Here is a 19349-nt window from a genome sequence, read left to right on the forward strand (position 1 = left end):
CTTTTTTATCTCAACTAAAAACCTTAATTAATTGTAATATATTAATTGGTCAAGCGGGCCACGAAATTAGTGAATTTAATAATAGTAATAATTAATCGGTTTCTTTTTTTAAACTTTTATTTGTTGTTTACTACTACAAAGATTGTTTTGTGTAAACATTTTCTAATACTGATTGTGTCGTTTGAGTAACTTGCAACTTGCAGGAGAAATTTTATAGCGGGTTTTGATCATGTTATTTACAAACGGGATGTGAAGGTCGTTATGAATAGTATGATTTGAAACTGAAAAACGAGCATTTTTCATGTGAATAGAATGGAGACATTGGAATTGGACCTTAGTTGAGCCCCACACGTCACAGTATCCTCAATAAAAATATTCACGATTATACTTGATGAGTTTAGTCAAAGCACTTTTGTGTCATTAGTTGTTACACTGCTGATTTTAGAAACCCTTTACAATAATAACTTTTTCCATTAACAAAAAAATTTTTTTCCCCAAGTTTCTAGTGGTAGCGTGAAGTTGCGTTTGACCTACGAACAATTTCGATCTGATTTCATAACGCCGGCTGTATCGAATTCGTTAACCACTGAAGACAATTTCATTATGTTCAATTGTCTTCTGTGTTCGTCTTTCTCCTTTTTCTACGTCATGATCGGTTTTTTCCAATTTTACTCACGTACACCAAACAAGATATAACTACGTTAGGTTTTTTTCGCGATATAATTTCGCCGGCATTTTATTAGTCGATTTATCGATTAATTTATTATTAGGATGTGTATGTCAATCCAGAATTATGATAATTTGTTTATTTTGGGTTAGCACATAATTCAGTGCGCAGAAAATTAGAATATGAATATTTTAGCATTTGTTCGATGGAAACACATGACAGTTTGTTTATTTATTTCACGAACCTTATTATTTTAACGTGATCATAATCAGAAAATGTTATCTCTTTGCTATGTAGTCCCAATTCTAAGAACTTAACAACAATTAACTTTCAACTAATAATTACAAATCGCAAATCACGTTTTCTGACGGGATTCGTGCAGGATCGCTGTAAATCGTACAAACGAACGGTATAGGTTCGTGGAATCGTCCGATACGTTAGAAATAATCCAGTTAACCAAGGATATCTGTTAATTAACACTCGGCGAAAGGGTTTTCTTTGTTAATTTACATGGGCATGTTGATTCGTTTTGTATTTCTAACTGAGTTGTTTTGTCACAGCACGGCTTGGAATCATTTTTTCCGCCCAGATTTAATTAAACCAAATTTCAACCGGTTGAATTTCAGGTTTTGTAAACCCGAGCTGGAGTGTCGTCTGTTGATTAAGCGGATGAGGACCGCGCGGTCGGGCTCTGTCCCATAGTTCCCAATACACAGATGGATTATTATAAACCGCCTCTTCATATTTTGTTGGTTCAAAACTGTAATCATTACTCTATAAAACCTATACTTAAAAATTGATCCGAGATAAAGGCTCGGTTAGTCAGGAACGCTTGACTTATAGGACCGTTCTAACTGTAGCGCATTTATTTTCATTAGACCGTTCAATAATTTAAATGAACACCTTGTATACGATAATTATGAAAAATAATTTTTCATTGATAGATATCTTAACTTTAGGGTAGTCAAACAAGATTAAAATATGTTGATTATTAAAAATAAAGTTTATTTGTTGTTCTGCATAAGGACTTTTAACTTCTTTAGCCTTTCGATGTCAGTCCGAACATTCCATATTGGCTCTGATTTTGCCTCCTATCTTCGTTAACGAGAATAACGCCCATTTTCTAACTTAGCCGGTGAACGTGTGCATGGCTTTCGCGCTATTTGTCTTAATCATTCTCTTTTAACGTGGCTTTTCCGGGGCGCCCCGGCATGAAAAGGATGCAGTCATTTCTCATTTCCGGAGGTGTGGGATCCTGGAGAAATTAACCTGAGGATTTTGCCCGTTAATATTTTTTGCTATATACTTTACAATACTTTTTAAACTTTTTTTAATAAGGAAAAGTATTCAGTTTTAAAATGATTGAACATTCAATGAAAATTCAATTATTAACTGATGTTATCATACAATTGAACCAACTTCCCCTCTGGGCAATATCAAAACAAGCAGTCTATCGTGATTAATTATCTTATAACTTATGAATTTGTAGGGAACCGCCGTTGTTATCATTCGTTAACCAAGCATATTGAATATTTGAAGATCGTGTGATGCGGTCTTGTGTGATGTAGGTTTAGAAAAACATTTTATTTATTGTGCCAACGTTTCGATCTTTATTTAGATCATCTTCAGGGCTCAAAGTTTTTTTTAAGTGTAGATTTGTCACGATTGAGTGTCGTCACTAACACTCTCCACATTCACAACTGTGACACATCTACATACAAAAACACACTTTGAGATCTGAAGATGATTGAAATAAAGATCGAAACGTTTGAACAATAAATAAAACGTTTTTTCTAAATCTACATCACACAAGACCGCATCTCACGACCTCCAGATATTCAATATGCTTGTTTAACGAATGATAACAACATAGGTTCCATATAAATTCGTAAGTTATGAGATAATTTTTCACTATGGACTGCTTGTTTGGATATTGCGCAGATGTGAAGTTGGTTCAATTTTATGATTACATCAGGAAATAAATGAGTTTTGATTGAATGTTCAATCATTTTAAAATTGAAGACGTTTCCCTTTGTCGTTAGCGAACAATAAAGGTTATAATTGAAGAACAGTAACGCGCCTGTTGCGTCGAAAAATGATAAACATTGTGATCTAGTAGGTACAATATTGCTGTTACGTGTATTGATTTGTGCGTGATGTACACATAAACTGAACATTATATTAATTTAAATAAGGCTTGGGTGGGACCGATTCAATCAAGTATTTCGCCTTCTGTATGTACTGTACATATTTATGTAGAGAGATCGTGAGATGCGGTCTGGTGTGATGTAGGTTTCAGAAAAACATTTTCTTTATGAAGATCGATTAACGGTCACTAATCACCACACACTTGTACATATTTATTTAAGATTAAAAATCGGAATTCGGAAAGGTAATTTACTTTCGACCGGTAAAAATACACTTTCTGTTTAAAAACCCACTTAACTAGAGTATGGTTCATTTAGGATGAAAATTATATTCTAGACTATTTGAGTCCCGGCGGAGGACAGATATAATTTTGGCGGAATGTTGATAACGCTGAAGGCACGCTGATATAAATCATGAGTAAGAGAGCGAAATTGCGTTCTGCGTCCCTTGATGGGCACCAGGACGAGGGTTTATCCCGGAAGACGGAGGTCGTGGGAGGGCATTGCCACTCGGGGTCGTAGACCTACCTACCTCCTCATGTTATACTTGACTGGCCGAATACTCTCCAAGGCCAGTGCGCCCGGTGTCACCCCGAATGTAGTTTCTTCTCGTCATGGTGAAACAAAACGCGGAACTCGTCGGATCTATGTGTAAACATTTGGTCGTTGGTGATGCGATACGCGTACCGCCCTCTTACCAAACGAGATCGCTTTCGTTTAATCCTCTCACGTATAACGAGTGAAAATAAAATATACTTATAAATTTTATTATATATGTATAAAATATATTTATATATTTTATTTATGCTTGTAAGGTCTGGCCGCTAGTCCTTCAGATAGACAAAGAGGTAAAATACGACCATAAATGCGGAAAATGAATCTGTTGATGGATCATATGCTAATCGCTTTCAAGCAAAAGTAGTGAACTTCATTTTTATGTTTTGTTTTCTTCATTTAGCAAAGTATTAGCCATGTAAAATGTGTTGTATTTTACCGGTTTAAGAATAGTCGGCATATATCTCAATGTTCCTTTATTCCTGGGATTTTTACAACGCTAATACAATCTGAATACTTTGGAATAAACTTGTAAATTATTAATACTTGCAGACTTTCACCCCGGAGGGTTGTCACTCCCCGATGTGTTCACCCTAGGATCTATATGTCAAGGGCTCCAACGGGGGAATGTCGACAGCTAGGTCGTTTCAACCCCAACGCACGCAAACTTCAATCTAGTCTAAAACTAATTGAATTCCATAATATCCAGACGCCAAATAAATACATTCATCATTCATTGCACTGATCTGATTCGTCGGTGAAGTACTGAATATTCCTCCATCGACCTACACAATAATAATTAATCTAAAATAGGATCGATGGAGTACTTTTATAAATGTTCTGCCATCGACCCTAAAGACACACTCAGAAACCCCCGAGAACCCTTCCTAAATCTGGGCCTACATGCTCTCTGTAAGGAGCCAATGTATGACAAGCTTCGATCGAAAACCTTTCCTTTCCTTGCACGAGTAACACGTACTCTGGCTTTCGCCCAAGAGCAGGTGTCCTTGCTTATTAATATTCCATCATGTTTTTGTTTTGCTAGGACGAACTACGTCTGTAGAATTCAATTGAACCATGATTGAATATAACATAACATTGTTAATACATGTTGCCTTAATGTGTAAAAGGTGTTGTCTCTCATGATATATTATCTCGTAAATACTTTCCGTGCCATGTTACGGTGTTTTAGCTGTTCGGCCCAATTACAAGAATTATGATATTGTTAAGAAAAGGTGTCATCATTTTACTTCCCAATTTTCTGATAATCCCTGGAAATATGGAGCGTTCTATATCGATTCGAGGGTCGGCATTGTTGGTTTTCATTTGTTTCTCACCCGCGGCCGGCTGGATCGCATAAATGTTTCTCTCATTTTCGAAACTAATGCGCCTCGCGGGCGTTGTTGATTCACCTGGTCAATATTTTTGCCAGCCGGGAGCGACCCAAGAAAAACGACCGTGAAAATCCGTTTGCGATTTTCCACGCGGCTTCCACCGTCACGGGCTGTTGTTGAGCTTTTTTCAGAAAAGCCGAGGATGGACGGAGAACCCCGGTCCGGGGGTGGGCGATCGGATCACTCCTCGTGCACTCGAATAACGGGAGAATCGGTTCGTGGATGAGGAAAGTGGTCACGACTCCGAGGCCTTCATCACAACAACAACAAACGACAAACTTCTTATTCAATTTACATGAAAATTTACATTACTATAAGTCATCTCAAAAGCAACCCCCCACCATAACAAACTCGACTAACTTTCTCGATTGTTATGTCGTACGAGATATTAAGAGTTTTTTTAAAAGCAAGAGTTTAAAAATACAAAAAATCTTGACAATGCAAACTTTAAAGTCAAATTTCAATTGGCACCATTGTCGTCGAATGTGCAATGTAAAGGTGCTGTGGTAGCTTGTACAATAGTTTGCATATTCATCTCAAGCAACTGGGGCTTGCTCCTTCAAATGTAAATCTCAGCATGAATGAAATTCTCTCTCTCTCCCTCTTCTACTCATTCTCCACAGACACAGTAATTATTTTTATAGGAGAAAAAAATTGCAATAGAATTGCCGAATAATTGTTACAGTTTGTCGAATATTGAGTAATACATACAACCAAACCTCTACAGCAGCCCGAATAAGACATAGGATTCCTATGTTCTTTTTTATCAATTATTTATAAACGTTTATAAGAAACACTCATTTTTTAAATTGTGGAAGTGGCAAAATTTTTTCCTTACATTGCGACAATGAGGTCTACCTCATTGGTATAGCTAGCTCAAAATATTTTCTTTCTATTCGGTTTGTATTGCAGAGTATGAAAGTGTTATTTAAAAAAAAAAAAAAAAAAAAAAAACCGTGCGGTTATCACTTATTAAATTGTGCGAGTGGGATGATTGGGCGGTTTGTAGTAATGGCATTTGCAGTAGTTTAGATTGACCATTTCTGTTCTTCTGGTGCTACCGAACTGTTTTTTTACACTTATCGTTAACGAAGCTGGAATCACAAAGTGAATTATTTCACGAACCACGACGAAGGACGGATATCTCAGAGTGATTTTCCCCCCTGAAAAATCCAGCAAATTAGCTCCGGCTTTTCTTCGCCACCGAAGCAAATAGGTAAACGCTGCCATTGAGATAGAGGGGATACTGGTTTATTTCACGGATAAAAGTTTTTCCCTCCATCGGGACCCGGTTGTAGAACTCTGTAGACCTCTCTTTGTCCCCAGGGTTTTAGTTCAGTGATAATTTAAAGCAAACCTTGGAGGAAAGGACTTGAACCGGTGTTACGGTGGGATGACCCTCACCCGTCTTTATCCCCGGATCCTCGCCGTCCTCCCCATTTCGCTATCTAGATCGGACGTCTCTACTCCCGAAATTTCTCTTTGACCATAGATACAGTCTATTCTACATAACCATCTTTATATTTTAATCAACAAATCAACTTTCAAGTAACACTAAAGAAACAGTGGCGTAGTTGTATTATTGTGTTAAAATGTATTGAGTATTCCTTCATATATCTCAAGGGTTGGCACAGCAGGATCTACCTGCTACCTATTTCCTCATCCTTCGATATTTCCCTGTCCCAGATCTTCAATTACCCTGTCCTAGCGAGAGTCCCACAGGAGAGCGTTCTTGTTTCTCTGTTATAGACAATTTATATGGCTGACTTACTTATTCACCCAGAAACAATAACCTTCACCTTCGCTGACGATACTTCTATCCTGTCCTACTCATAACGAGCCAGTGATAGAAATCTGAAATCTACAAAACTATCTCCTTAGCCTTACTCCTCCCTGGTGGGGAATGTTTGGAATGAGAACTAACAAAAATTTAACCACATAATCTTCACCCTAAATCGAAAAAATCCTCCCTATTTACTCTAACAATAATCCTATCCCTAATACGAATTAGGTATCTCGGACTTAACATAGATTGACTTGGAATCCTGAAACTCGACTGAATCGTATAGACTGCAAACGCAGATGTAACGCTTCTTGACAAATCGACACTATTGAAGAAGAAAAATATACCGCCCTACTTGCCTGTTTATGGACTTACGGTATTGAACTTCTCCTTCACGCCATTGTAAACATTATTGATTTTTCAACGGTAAAATAGTCACATCAAATTTATACCTGTCTTAAGTTACAACATTTGAAAGCATTTATACAACACTTGTCCCTTGTACTTGTCTAGAACGGCTCGTAAATTATTTTGTAGTGTCTTGTGACAATTTACCTGATTAATATTCAAACTGATTTCCTTAATATTAAATGTATTATCAAAATTTGACGTCTTAGGTTGTCAATAATCCTTTCCGCAGTTGGTAGTTCGTTGAGGAAACACTACATTTATATGTGTATTACACCGAACATTCTTTAAAAAATGTATAACTGTCATTACAACACTGACGAGGGCGCCCGTGTGCAAAATTGAAGTTTAAGCCTTCTTGGTCGAGATAGTGGCCACGTTGGGCATTTCTTTAACCATGTAGTGCAAAACAGTTCTGATGTGTTTTAAATTAATCATCTCGTCGGAACAGTTTTCCTGGAAAAATTGCTACACTCTGTTTGTTTTTTAAATTAGAAGTCAGGCACTACAAAATTTATTCGTTTTTTTAAATTGTTTATTTATTTTAATTAGAAATCAGTTTTTCTGCGTATTTCTCTTTTTGACGAAGAATGAAGAATTTTTTTTGTTCTTTGTAGTGACCCCCGAGTTGAACTCTTCCTGAATTAAACCAAGACGGGGAAAAACTAAAAAAAAGGTTCTTGCGCGGTAAAAAGAAAACAGCCGTTATTTTACCTCCCCCCCCCTTGAGAAGAAAATTGTTTTTTCTTTATCATTTTAGTCTTAGATGACTAAAAACGTTCCCGCCCCGTGATATCTAATATTCATGAAAAGCAACGGTAGAGAAAAACGATAAACGTGTTTGTTCGGGGTTCGTAGTGATCTTCCACCACCGACTTGTTCAAAAATTCCTGGTATAAATGGATCGGAGGACGCGAGGCCATCTCGCGGTCGGCTTTACGAGTCTTCACTTAAGCCGGACGCTTGTGTTTGCACTATGTTTTAATAAATCAAATCTTTCCCCGGAAAGGTGATCATTTATAATCGATGCCTGTCTGAACGAGTGTGTTTTGCCTCGTTCTGGAGCCGGGGCTGATCTCATTGTTCAATAAAGGCCGGCGGGGGTGGGCATTGACGGAACCCGAATCCTCCACGGCCCGTCGGGGTAGGACAACATTCCTTTTAATAACCCATCCATTTTAACGGATTATTGGATTGACTTCGCTTTTTTCAATACCTTCCATCACCCCACCATGATTTCATAACAGCTTAATTGGGGCTTATCGACATTCGTCCTAGAAATTCAACAATAAGCTTAACTCAGCCATATTGGCAATATATTTTTCTTCAGAGGCCGGAATGAGTCCAATTAAATTATTCCCGATTAATAGAAAGATTTTGCAAAAGGTTTCCGTTATTTCAAGGTCAACGCTACACATTGATGGACAAAATAAACGTACCTCCCTTAAATTTCATATATTTAGGTTTATTCATATTTTGCACGCCAAAAATATGTTTGGTTGTAAAAATAAGACACTTAGAACTGCAAGCAACAAGAGTGATTTACTCTTAGTCTCCTGGCGACTTCGCACTGGCCTCTAATAATGTTATGACCCTGAAACTGTCATACTAACTCAAATGCCTGACTGAAGTCGTTGAAAAAGATTTAAGAATAAGAATAATATCAAATGAAATCAACGAAGGAAAAAGGTAACTGAAAGCGATCTTTTGGCGAAGCACAGTGCAAGGGGCATTATTTTTTGTGCAAATAGGTTTAATAAAAACAAAAGTAAACAATGGACGAAAACAAATAATTATTTACGGTTTGTTGTGACTATGAAAGCTCCTAATTACATGTAATGTAATCCTACTAATGTTGGAAGATAGTGAAATAGTAAATTTAATTTTCAACTAAATAAATTTAGCGGTGCGTTAAATTTATCTATCAGTGCATTTCAAACTTTGACGCTTTAAAGACCTTTTACATAACGGATTTTGCCACTAACACCAAGTTTCCGAGAGTTTGTAGTAGTTCATTTTATTCGTATCTTGTACGCTTGTAAACGAAGGCACCGTTCACGGATGTTATGGATTTTCTCTTGATTGCTGACCATAGTTGGCCAAAAGCTGAGTAATCCGATAGTTACAAAGCGAACAAAGTAAACATTTCTTGGGTTTTTTGTCAGGACAACCGTCAAACTAATTTTTTTTTATATACAGGGTGAATTGCTACTCGTGCTACAAACTTCTCCAGTAGATTCTTCACCCTAAAATGAACAAAAAAGTTCATATTGTCCATGGTCCGATTCTCAACCATTTCAGAGTAATTTCGCTTTTTATCGATTTTGAAAGATATCACGTCCTGGCGTCGGAAAATCGTGATATCTTTTAATCTAAACATTTCTCTTAAAATCTATAAGCACCGTTGAAATCCCCGTTAATTTTTAGAGAGAATCAAAATCATAATTCCATTGAAATTTTTTAATTTAATTTAATGCCCATTTAGTATGTAATGCTTAAGAAGTTTACAAACAGCTAGAAGGTCAAGGAAGAAAGACCCAAACGTTTTGCCACCTTCATCTTCTTATTGAAAAATTAACGGGGATTTCAACGGTGCTTATAGATTTTAAGAGAAATGTTTAGATTAAAAGATATCACGATTTTCCGACGCCAGGACGTGATATCTTTCAAAATCGATAAAAAGCGAAATTACTCTGAAATGGTTGAGAATCGGACCATGGTCAATATGAACTTTTTTGTTCATTTTAGGGTCAAGAATCTACTGGTGAAGTTTGTAGCACGAGTAGCAAGTCACTCTCAAACATTAGCAATCCTTGAACCACCATTTTTTCTCTTTTTGTCATCAACATCTTGGTCTCACAACCACTAAATAAGAAAATGACGAGTGCGTTGGAAGCGTTATTAAATCAGGTAGTTTTCCTCAAATTTGCTGCCTTCTGAGACTAAAATTAGAAACTCTGGATTACTTTATACACTTTCCGATTTACACAATTTTCCACTCTTTTTGTAGTTCTGGCTGAAATAAAACACAAAAAATTAGCCCAAACATTTTGCCACCGTCATCTTCTTATTGAAAAATTAACGGGAATTTCAACGGTGCTATTAGATTTTCAGAGAAATGTTTAGATTAAAAGATATCACGATTTTCCGACGCCAGGACGTGATATCTTTCAAAATCGATAAAAAGCGAAATTACTCTGAAATGGTTGAGAATCGGACCATGGACAATATGAACTTTTTTGTTCATTTTAGGGTGAAGAATCTACTGGAGAAGTTTGTAGCACGAGTAGCAATTCACCCCGTATACATAGATTTTGGGACATCGCTCTCATTTTCTTTTTGGAAACGCAGGGGCTTTTAAAATGCGTTTCCACAAGAAAACGCAACTGATGAGAGGAGGCTGATGCCCTCCGAAATCAATGTCAGTAGAAAGAAATTTAGTTTGACGGTTCCTGAAAAGAAACACAAGAAATATAAAAAGTCAACAATCAAGATGAGGAAAAAGTAAACGTTGATTACCGCGTGATTCGGCGGGGCAAGTTCTGTTTAAATGAAATTAAGTACGAAATGTGTTAAAAACTCTTAAGAAAAAAAGCTTTTACGTTAGCTTAGCAATGAACACAGAATAAAATATTACAGTACAGTTAGTTAACCATATGCATACTCATTATAATCACATTCTATACCTATCTCTGAGAAGTTTAGCTTTTAAATTGTGATTATAATTTATATATAACTTCGTTGAAAGATATAAATAATTAAACGTGGCGACTATGAGTTCTGTATCGCGACCTTATCGTAGTCATTTTAATTTCCTTTTAGAGTAAAGTGGGTGCCTTAAAGTCAGAAGTTTTAATTAAACGAGCCTCAAATCATCATAAAAGATTATTTTACAATTGTCGTACCGCTTCCACATTGTGCGGATATTTTCAAATTCGTAATTAGAGGAGTCCCCGTCCGAGTGGGCGGTAGCATAAAAGGGACGGTTTGATACATCTTGTCACGAAAGGGCGATTTTTCTATCCGAGAGGGGGCCGCAGTGATTGATCCCGTCCATCGGCCTCCCAGCTATTTTGCTTTGTAAAAAAGGCAGATGGGAAAATTTATTTCCAGAAATCCCGGTCCTTCCCGATCGGGAAAGGGGCGGCGGAGGCGGTGCAATATAAGCGCAGAGCACGTTTCCTCTCAGAGTATTGGACTGTGTAGACCTTCGCACACAGTCAACACGACCATGGTTCGATTTGGTCCAACCTTCCGCCACAAATTGCTCTCCGCTGCTACGAATAATCCCATTGTTCATTTAGTCTTTTATTGGACTTTATACCATCTCTAAAATATTGGTAGAGCAGCGGCGTAGTTAGCCGAAGGATTCGTCGGTTCGAATCCTGCTGGTGAGACGTGACTTCTTTTTATCTCAACCAAGACCTCACTTAAAAGGAATAACTAATTGAAAAAAAGTAACTTAGTCAATTGACCATTAAAACATAAATGGAGTAAGGTTTATTTTATACATCTTTCTTTTCTTAATTAACTAAGGTTGCGGTTTCGTCGTCGAAGATCACCTGGACATATATTTTTCATTGGCAGGCTGCCATTTTCGTCAGTAAAATGGGTATCTCTTTATCCGTTCATATATTGGGACTACAAAGTTGTAGCTAGGGAGAGCAGGTTGATTGCATGGTACAAAATTGTTTACACTGAGGTTTATGAGCTGTTCTATGCGTGGGACATCTTTCTCGTGCTAAACAAGAATTGTTCTTTAAATAGCAACGGCTAATGTTTCTAGATCATTGTAACAATTGTTTTCTTTCCATATGGATGAAATTGATTTATCCGATTATCCTCGTGTGTTTCTTTCGGATTTTGGTCAAACAGGTAAAACCACCTAGGATCGGCGGTACAGGATATACTAACGTTATCAAGGATATTGGTCGGCGAGTCGGATAACTCATGACGAACCGTCGTAGGGAAACTTGTTGGGTCCGTTCTTCATTTGCGGTGTTGTTGAATCACTCAAATGCGTTTCAGCATTGCGCCATCTTCAGTGAGGAACTTCTTTAGGAGGTTTAGTGAAGATGGACCCAATAAGTGACCGGTCACTATGTCGGTTCAGCATGAAGTATACAGTGGTTTAGGGACTACGACCATCTTGTAACAGTTAATGTTCTTTGAATTAATTTATATTAAAAGAACAGAAAAATCTTTTAGGTCCGAGGTTCTCTGATGATGAATTTCCCAGATTGAATATCTCTAGGGGCTGATGTGTTCAGGTATACCTTACTCTTCCTACTGTCATTCAATTCAGTAGCTTTTTTTTTTTTTTTGACCGAAATGACTAGTAATTAGTTCCTTGGTATTAATCATGTTAGCTCCATAAGGCGTTGATATTATTTGCATAAATTTGAGATTCAACCAAATTCGAAGCATTTTTCTGTGAATTGTCGAGATACGAGGAAATATAAAAGAAAATAGCAACTGCTAAGGTAAAATATCTATTTTTCCTTTTACAATGCGAGACGAAAATTCGACAGATCTCGTTAAATAAATTTTTATATTACAAAAAATTCTGATATCTTAAGGGCATAAATATAAATTGTTGTCCCAAAAATATGCCAAACCAATCGGATATTTTTATTGATTAAAAAAATTATTGTAAGAATATATATTAATAACCCGACCACCGGGACAAAAGTGAAATTTTCCAAGCGAATATCTCTTCAAGTATCAAGAAATTTGTTATTAATCCCGAGAAAAGTCTGTCCCAGTTTTCTCGTTCCGTTTGAAAAGTGGTCTCGGCCTTACAGGTCCGCGGAGTTGGCAAATTAGACACAATAGTTGACGATTGTCGAGACCTAAGCTGCCTTATTTACCAACTTTTTCCTCCATTTCCTCCTAGTTCTACCAAGTGACCGTAAGTGTGTGACTTATTGTCATAGAAAAATGATGGAAAGAATTTTTTTTGTACATGTGTGGTTTATGTTTGGCTTTAACCATTATTTAACTATAAAAGTAAAAAGTCCGTTTAAGGATTAATCTGTTCCGTCAAATTGATGATCGCTGACAATTCCGCTTTGTGTGCGATGAGCCGGAGCGTAAAAACGGACGAGCATCGTCAAAATTAAAATTTCAAAAGTCCTGACCAGCTATGAAACGCAAAGGGCCCCGGAACTGAACTGGTTCGCTGGTACAAGTAAAACCGCTCCGTCGGTCCCGATAGCGTAATTATTAATTAACTCCGGATAGAATTGACATCGCTCTTATCTTTCAGTTATTATTGATGGTTGGCGGGGAAGGAGAGGACATTAACAGATTGCACTATATGACCAACCGCCCCCGGAAAATGTTCCCCGCCCAAATCTCACGTCAAGGGAAAAACGTGGCGAGATTAGCGAGCGACCGTTTTCATTCGGAAATGGCCTCGCTGTTTGTACATTTCGTTATCGTTTAGAGGCTAAATGTGAAACCTACTTGGTAGGCGTTCTAGGCTGCCAAATACCTACCTAGTGTGCGGTAATTGTTATTCTTATTGGGTCCTCATATCCATAAACGCCTTCGGACCCACTTCCACTTGAAATCCTAATAATTGTCTATTGTCCGATTGTTTTTATATATAAAATAACGGTTCACCGACGAAAATAATAGATAGTGTTTTCACCCATTCCCGTTTCGAAATGCTTCGGCCATCTGTTAAAATTTCCATACACGTTCTTTTAGTGGATTTCTAATAGACGAATTCCATAATGATTAAATCCAGTGTTGGTCTCAAATAGTCTTTCATTTCCGTCTGTCGAAAATGGAAAACACTTGTGTTTCTACCTTACACATGGAGCGTAAGGCTCTGAAATAATTGTGGGACATAAAATCATATAGGATATTAAAAAAAAATAACTCGAAGGGTTCTTAAGTATGTGGGCCCTTTATTGTATCGGAAATGATTTTCCCCCCATAAATATTATATTTTTATACGCTTAACAGCATTTATTGTGCCTCAGTAAAAAATATTTTTTTATTTATATATACCAATCAAAAATTATAATGATATTAATTTTTCATCTTTGTTTGTTACAGGTAAGACATTTTTGTGGTCCTTCATTATTATTTAAGGTAAATTTACTGTCATTAATACGTTAGTAAAATTTTTCTCATTGTTTCTTATTGACGGGACTCGATGATGGTCATTGCATTTATTTTATTTATATATTTTTACCCGATGGCGGTTAACCACCATTTATTAATCAATTATACAACATTTTAGAAGTATGAAGGTTGAACGTTAACGGATTTTTCGAAATAAAACAGCCGTTATTTAGTAAAAGTGTTAACTGGCTGTTGGGTAAATTTAAAACCAGATTAAGAGGGAATAACCCGAGAACAACTTTCAAATATGTATATTTACTTTGCGTATTATTTTGGATGTGCGAACATGATGATTTCCAATGGTTTCGCGATATATCGATGTTAGTATAAATCAGTGCTGATTATCTTGGCCGTCTGATGTGCACATCTACCATTTCAATTGTATTAATTACATTTCAATTTGCAATTCAAGAATAATAATAAAAGTAGGGCCGTAAGTGCATGATTTTTATGATTGTTGAACTTGATGAATTCCAATGGTGATGCTACATAGGTTTTTTAGTACAAATCATTGCTGATTAACTTGGCCATTTGATTGACTTTATGTACTGATATACCCTCCCTCTTTTTTACTTTTTTATTTAAAAAATTAGTCAGATACAAAATTATTGTTACATTAAATGTCTAAGGCATTTATTAACAGTATATTTATATATTTGCCCATATATTGATGGGTGTTGTACAATATCCTGAATGTTGGCAGGTAACACCACATTGTCATCCTCTCCCGCTTACCAAAGTTCCTAACGATCGTTTTTCTGTTGGGGGCATACCAAACAGAGTGGTTAGCGTCCACTATAGCTCCTTTTCCACATCGTTGACATAGAGCTGAATCCTTGATCCTAAGTATGCTTAGGTGAGGTACTAAGCGATGATGGTTTCTTAGGCGGAACAAGGTCGTGAAGAATTTTCTTTTTTTCTTCACAGCGCACTTATGGGGATATATGGCTGAATGCTTCGTGATATCGTGAGGTGCGGTATCTTACATAAAAATAATAATTGATTGAAAGAAGTAATTTGGTTAATAGACCACTAAATAAAATGGATTAAATAAAGGGTTCATAGGTGAGTCGGACAGGATTCAACCTAATTTACCTGTTTCCACAAAATTGATTTGAGCTCACAAGCTCAAAAGTATAAAAGGTAAAAATCTAGAGTGCCATAAAAAGAAATCTTGTCACAGTGCCAATCATAATAAAAAATGAAAACAGTAGAATAACATCAGTAATGTGTTACCTTTTTTAATTTGTTAATGACGAGTTAAATTCCCTTTCATTCATGATTCTTGATCATGCATGGCTGATAGTGGAGCGCCAGACTCCGAGTCCCACCTGTTCATTTATCCCTTCATTTGCCAATTGAAATACATCTTCCAATAGTAATAGCACGTGGAACAAGAATGGCAATTGAAACTAGCCGTTAATAAAATTTGAAATATAAAATTGTGGATTTGCTAATTAAGCGTAATTGTTAACATGGAATAAAGACAATCTCTTGGCCTAGAGAAGAAATTACAAATGGAAAGAGTCTTAAAAGTGTTTATCGTAATTTCTTGATTACTCTACATTTATAGTTCACAATCAATTTTAATTGGGACACGATTAAATGACTAAAGGTTTATCATGTTTCGCTCTGATTATGTCAGCGCTGACAATCTTTGTAGTCTGTCACAGTCACGGGCTGTTTCGTCCACTAGACATTTTTAACTATTTTATTATAAGGCCATTGATTTCCACCGGTTTGTTAAGAGCATACTCGCTAACGTTATTCCGTTTGAAGCTTCTCGTATAAAAAAGTCATTTTCCACGTTCGTTCTCTGGAAGTTGTCTGTAATCTCTGCACCAATTTTTATCGTTTTAAAATATTTATTTGCCTTGTTTGGTCGGCATTTCAATAGAGGTGGATAACGTTATGATAAAAGTCAGGAATTCGCGTGCGAAGGCAGAAATACACGTACACGAAAAGCCGTCCTCTGCTTGCAAGCAATTTCATTAAGATCGCTATCGCTGACGATTACAATTTCACTAATGCACATTCTCGTCGGCTGTTTGGGTTAATGCCTAATGACAATCGTTCGAAATGTGTTGAGTCGTAACGACCCGAATGTTTGAATCCTTTAATTTAATTGAAATAAAAGATTGTTTCCCCCTTTCCTTTATTTACATCAGTCCTCTCGTTAATCAGATTATAATTCAATAAATGGTCCTGAGAAGAATTTAAATGGTTTTAATAAAGAAGCATTCTCAATTAGTTGATTTCTAATCGTGCCTGATAATGTTTATTTCATTATGCTTTTCTTCACTAACCGATAGTTGCAATTACAGGCACTCTCTTTTTATGACGGCCTCATTGAGGAGGTATATTGACGTAATATAAATTTGAATTTGAAATATCATATAGGGAATTCAAATACTTTTCCCAATATTCTAGTCAGAATTTGACAACATTTATATACATTCATTGATTATCCTTAGACCTAACTAAGAAACCCCCATCTTATTATTTTTTTTTTCTAATATATGGTTAGGCTATAAAGAATATCGATTGTTTACATATATCCCCTTTGTTCAATCTTAAAAAAAATGAGAAGAATAACAAGTTTATTAAAAACTGAAGCGACATCATGTACAATCCATTATATTTAGTGTCTGATTGACTAAATTACTTCTTTCAATTAACTAACATTTATGGTTGAAATTAAAAAGCGGTCAGGAGCGGGATTCGAACCCACGACCTTCGGCTAAATACGCAATACTACTCTAACCACTTGAGCTATCGTGACGTCGAAAGGTTGTAGGTTGAGATGGGGAGTTGGTGTCCGAGTGGATCGAAGTCACGATAGCTCAGTGGATAGAGCAGCGGCGTATTGAGCCGAAGGTCGTGGGTTCGAATCCCGCTCGTGACGCTAACTTTTTCATTTTAACCAAAACCTTACATAAAAATATTGATTAATTGAAATCATGTACAATGTTATAAGAAGGCTAATTCCAGGATGAACATTAGAGGAAAATTACTGAGTATGCTGGTAAGCCAGATCTGGCGATTGGTAAATTGTGACTAAATAGATAATTAAATTTTCCTAAATCTCCGGAAACATAGCCTATTAAGAGCCCTAAAAGAATAATTCGTATATTACAGAATAGGAAGATCGTACTTACTCGCTAACTGGGGTGGTAATGTAGTAATTAGCAAATCTAATCATGCATTATAGCACAATTGATAAGTTAATGGTAAAAATAGTAGTAATGACGTTATTGTGTATTAAGAAAGTTACTTTAATGGTTTTTTTCCGCGATGGTAATACGGCCGATCGAGCTTCACCTCGTTTGTCCCACGGGGCTTGAAAAGGAGAGGCATTTTGTAAAAACGTAATTACACGTTGAGACGATTGTCGGCGTTGGAATGGCCGAGGGGATTCCGGTGAAAGCGTCTCTTCCCTCGGGCCACCCCAAGGAAAAGGGGTTGCGGTTAAACTGCACCCAACTCGCCAATCACGCCTACCACTTACACCGAAACTCGTTCAAACCCAAGAATATCCCCTTGAGAGTTAAAAATGTGAACCTTTTAACCCGGGGAATGGAAATCGGACAACGGCATAAATGAAAAATACGGGCGGGGATGGAAAAGTTCGTCGCAATATGGAGGAATGCACAGTGGGAAGTGATAAACAATTGTTTTGTTTTTTTCCTACTAAACGCTTTTCAACATCGCTATTAATGCCGTAATTCATTATTTTTGTTCATGATATTTTATTTTATTTATGGCCTCCAACACCTTTTAGACGTTAGATTCCTCTTTTCATGAAATTTAAATATTTATGAAGTGACATTTAATTATTCAAATGAAGCTTCAACAATCTTGGGCCAACAGAGTTGTATTATAAAAGGAAACTGATTTAATTTCTTTACTTAATATGATATTTCAATTTTATGAGTAAAGTTAATTAGGATTTTTTGAAACTGCACTCTACAAATTCGAGTTCAGTTGTATCATTTGTAGAAGCCCTCAATGGAAAATAATTGTGTTTTCGGTCGTCAACACATGTCGCCAACTGAATTGTTATTTTTACTTTTCATTTAATTATTTTGAATATATTTAATATGACCTTATATACGAGATTTGCTTGTTAAGAGCTAGGGTTTATAAGAAATGAATTTCACTTGCATCACAGGAAAATCCATGATGGTGGTTAATTAATTTGCCTCACTAATGCATTTATGCAATTGTCTGTTCGTTAAACCTAATAGAATACGTTTTATAACATTTTTCAATGAAATATTTAAATAACATTTATTTGGTATATGGCGTAATTGGTGAATGGTTGATTTTTTTGGAGACTTACACAGATCGTTGGTATATTTTCATGATTGATATACTTATTTAATTTCCGTTGGGTCTGCTTTTTTTTTTTTTTTTACTTACTTTAAATCAGAAATATTGCAAGAATTGACATGAATTTACTTACCTATATAATGCTAATAATATATAGTACTGATAATAATGAAAAAAATGAGTGATGCGAGTCATTTCAAAATAATCCTGGTACGTTGCATATAAAAACAAATACTTCCTAACGCGTGTTAATTGGCTGAATGGTAGAAGGGAGAATAATTAAGATAAAATTAACTTTTATTTGATAATGCATATAACTTTTATTTTAACTTTAACTTTTATTTGATTTTATTTTGGCCGTCTGATTTGCACTTCTATTCCCTGGACAATTGTAATAATTTCATTTTAATATGGAATATAACTGAAATAATAAGTATGGCCGGAAGTGCAAGATTTAATAAAATGGATTATTGAAGTGCAAATATGATGATTTTCCAATGGTTTCGCAATATATTTATCTTAGCATAAATCAATGCTGATTTTATCTTGGCCGTCTGATTTGCACTTCTATTCCCTGGTCAATTGTAATAATTTCATTTTAATTTGGAATATAACTGAAATAATAAGTATGGCCGGAAGTGCAAGATTTAATAAAATGGATTATTGAAGTGCAAATATGATGATTTTCCAATGGTTTCGCAATATATTTATCTTAGCATAAATCAATGCTGATTTTATCTTGGCCGTCTGATTTGCACTTCTATTCCCTGGTCAATTGTAATAATTTCATTTTAATTAGTACTACAAGTGTCTGTATAACTGCGGCCTTAAGTACAAGATTGTTGAAGTGCAAACAATAGAAATTTTGAACTTAATTCAGAACGATTTAACGAATGTGTAAATAATTTCTAACTTATCAGATATTG

General features: G+C 36.0%; 1 protein-coding gene and 1 non-coding gene across 16 annotated transcripts in view; both read left to right on the forward strand.

The window, feature by feature from the left end:
* LOC106663606 (pumilio homolog 2) overlaps positions 1–19349 on the forward strand; it is a 342434-nt gene that overhangs the window by 126492 nt on the left and 196593 nt on the right. The gene's annotated exons all lie outside the window — the stretch shown is intronic.
* Positions 16924–16996, forward strand: Trnan-auu. The gene has a single exon. It is a non-coding gene; the product is annotated as a tRNA-Asn (tRNA).

Source organism: Cimex lectularius, unplaced genomic scaffold (genome assembly GCF_000648675.2).
Source record: "Cimex lectularius strain Harlan isolate CLEC.00 unplaced genomic scaffold, Clec_2.1 scaffold135, whole genome shotgun sequence".
In the NCBI taxonomy this organism is placed as follows: Eukaryota; Metazoa; Arthropoda; class Insecta; order Hemiptera; family Cimicidae; genus Cimex; species Cimex lectularius.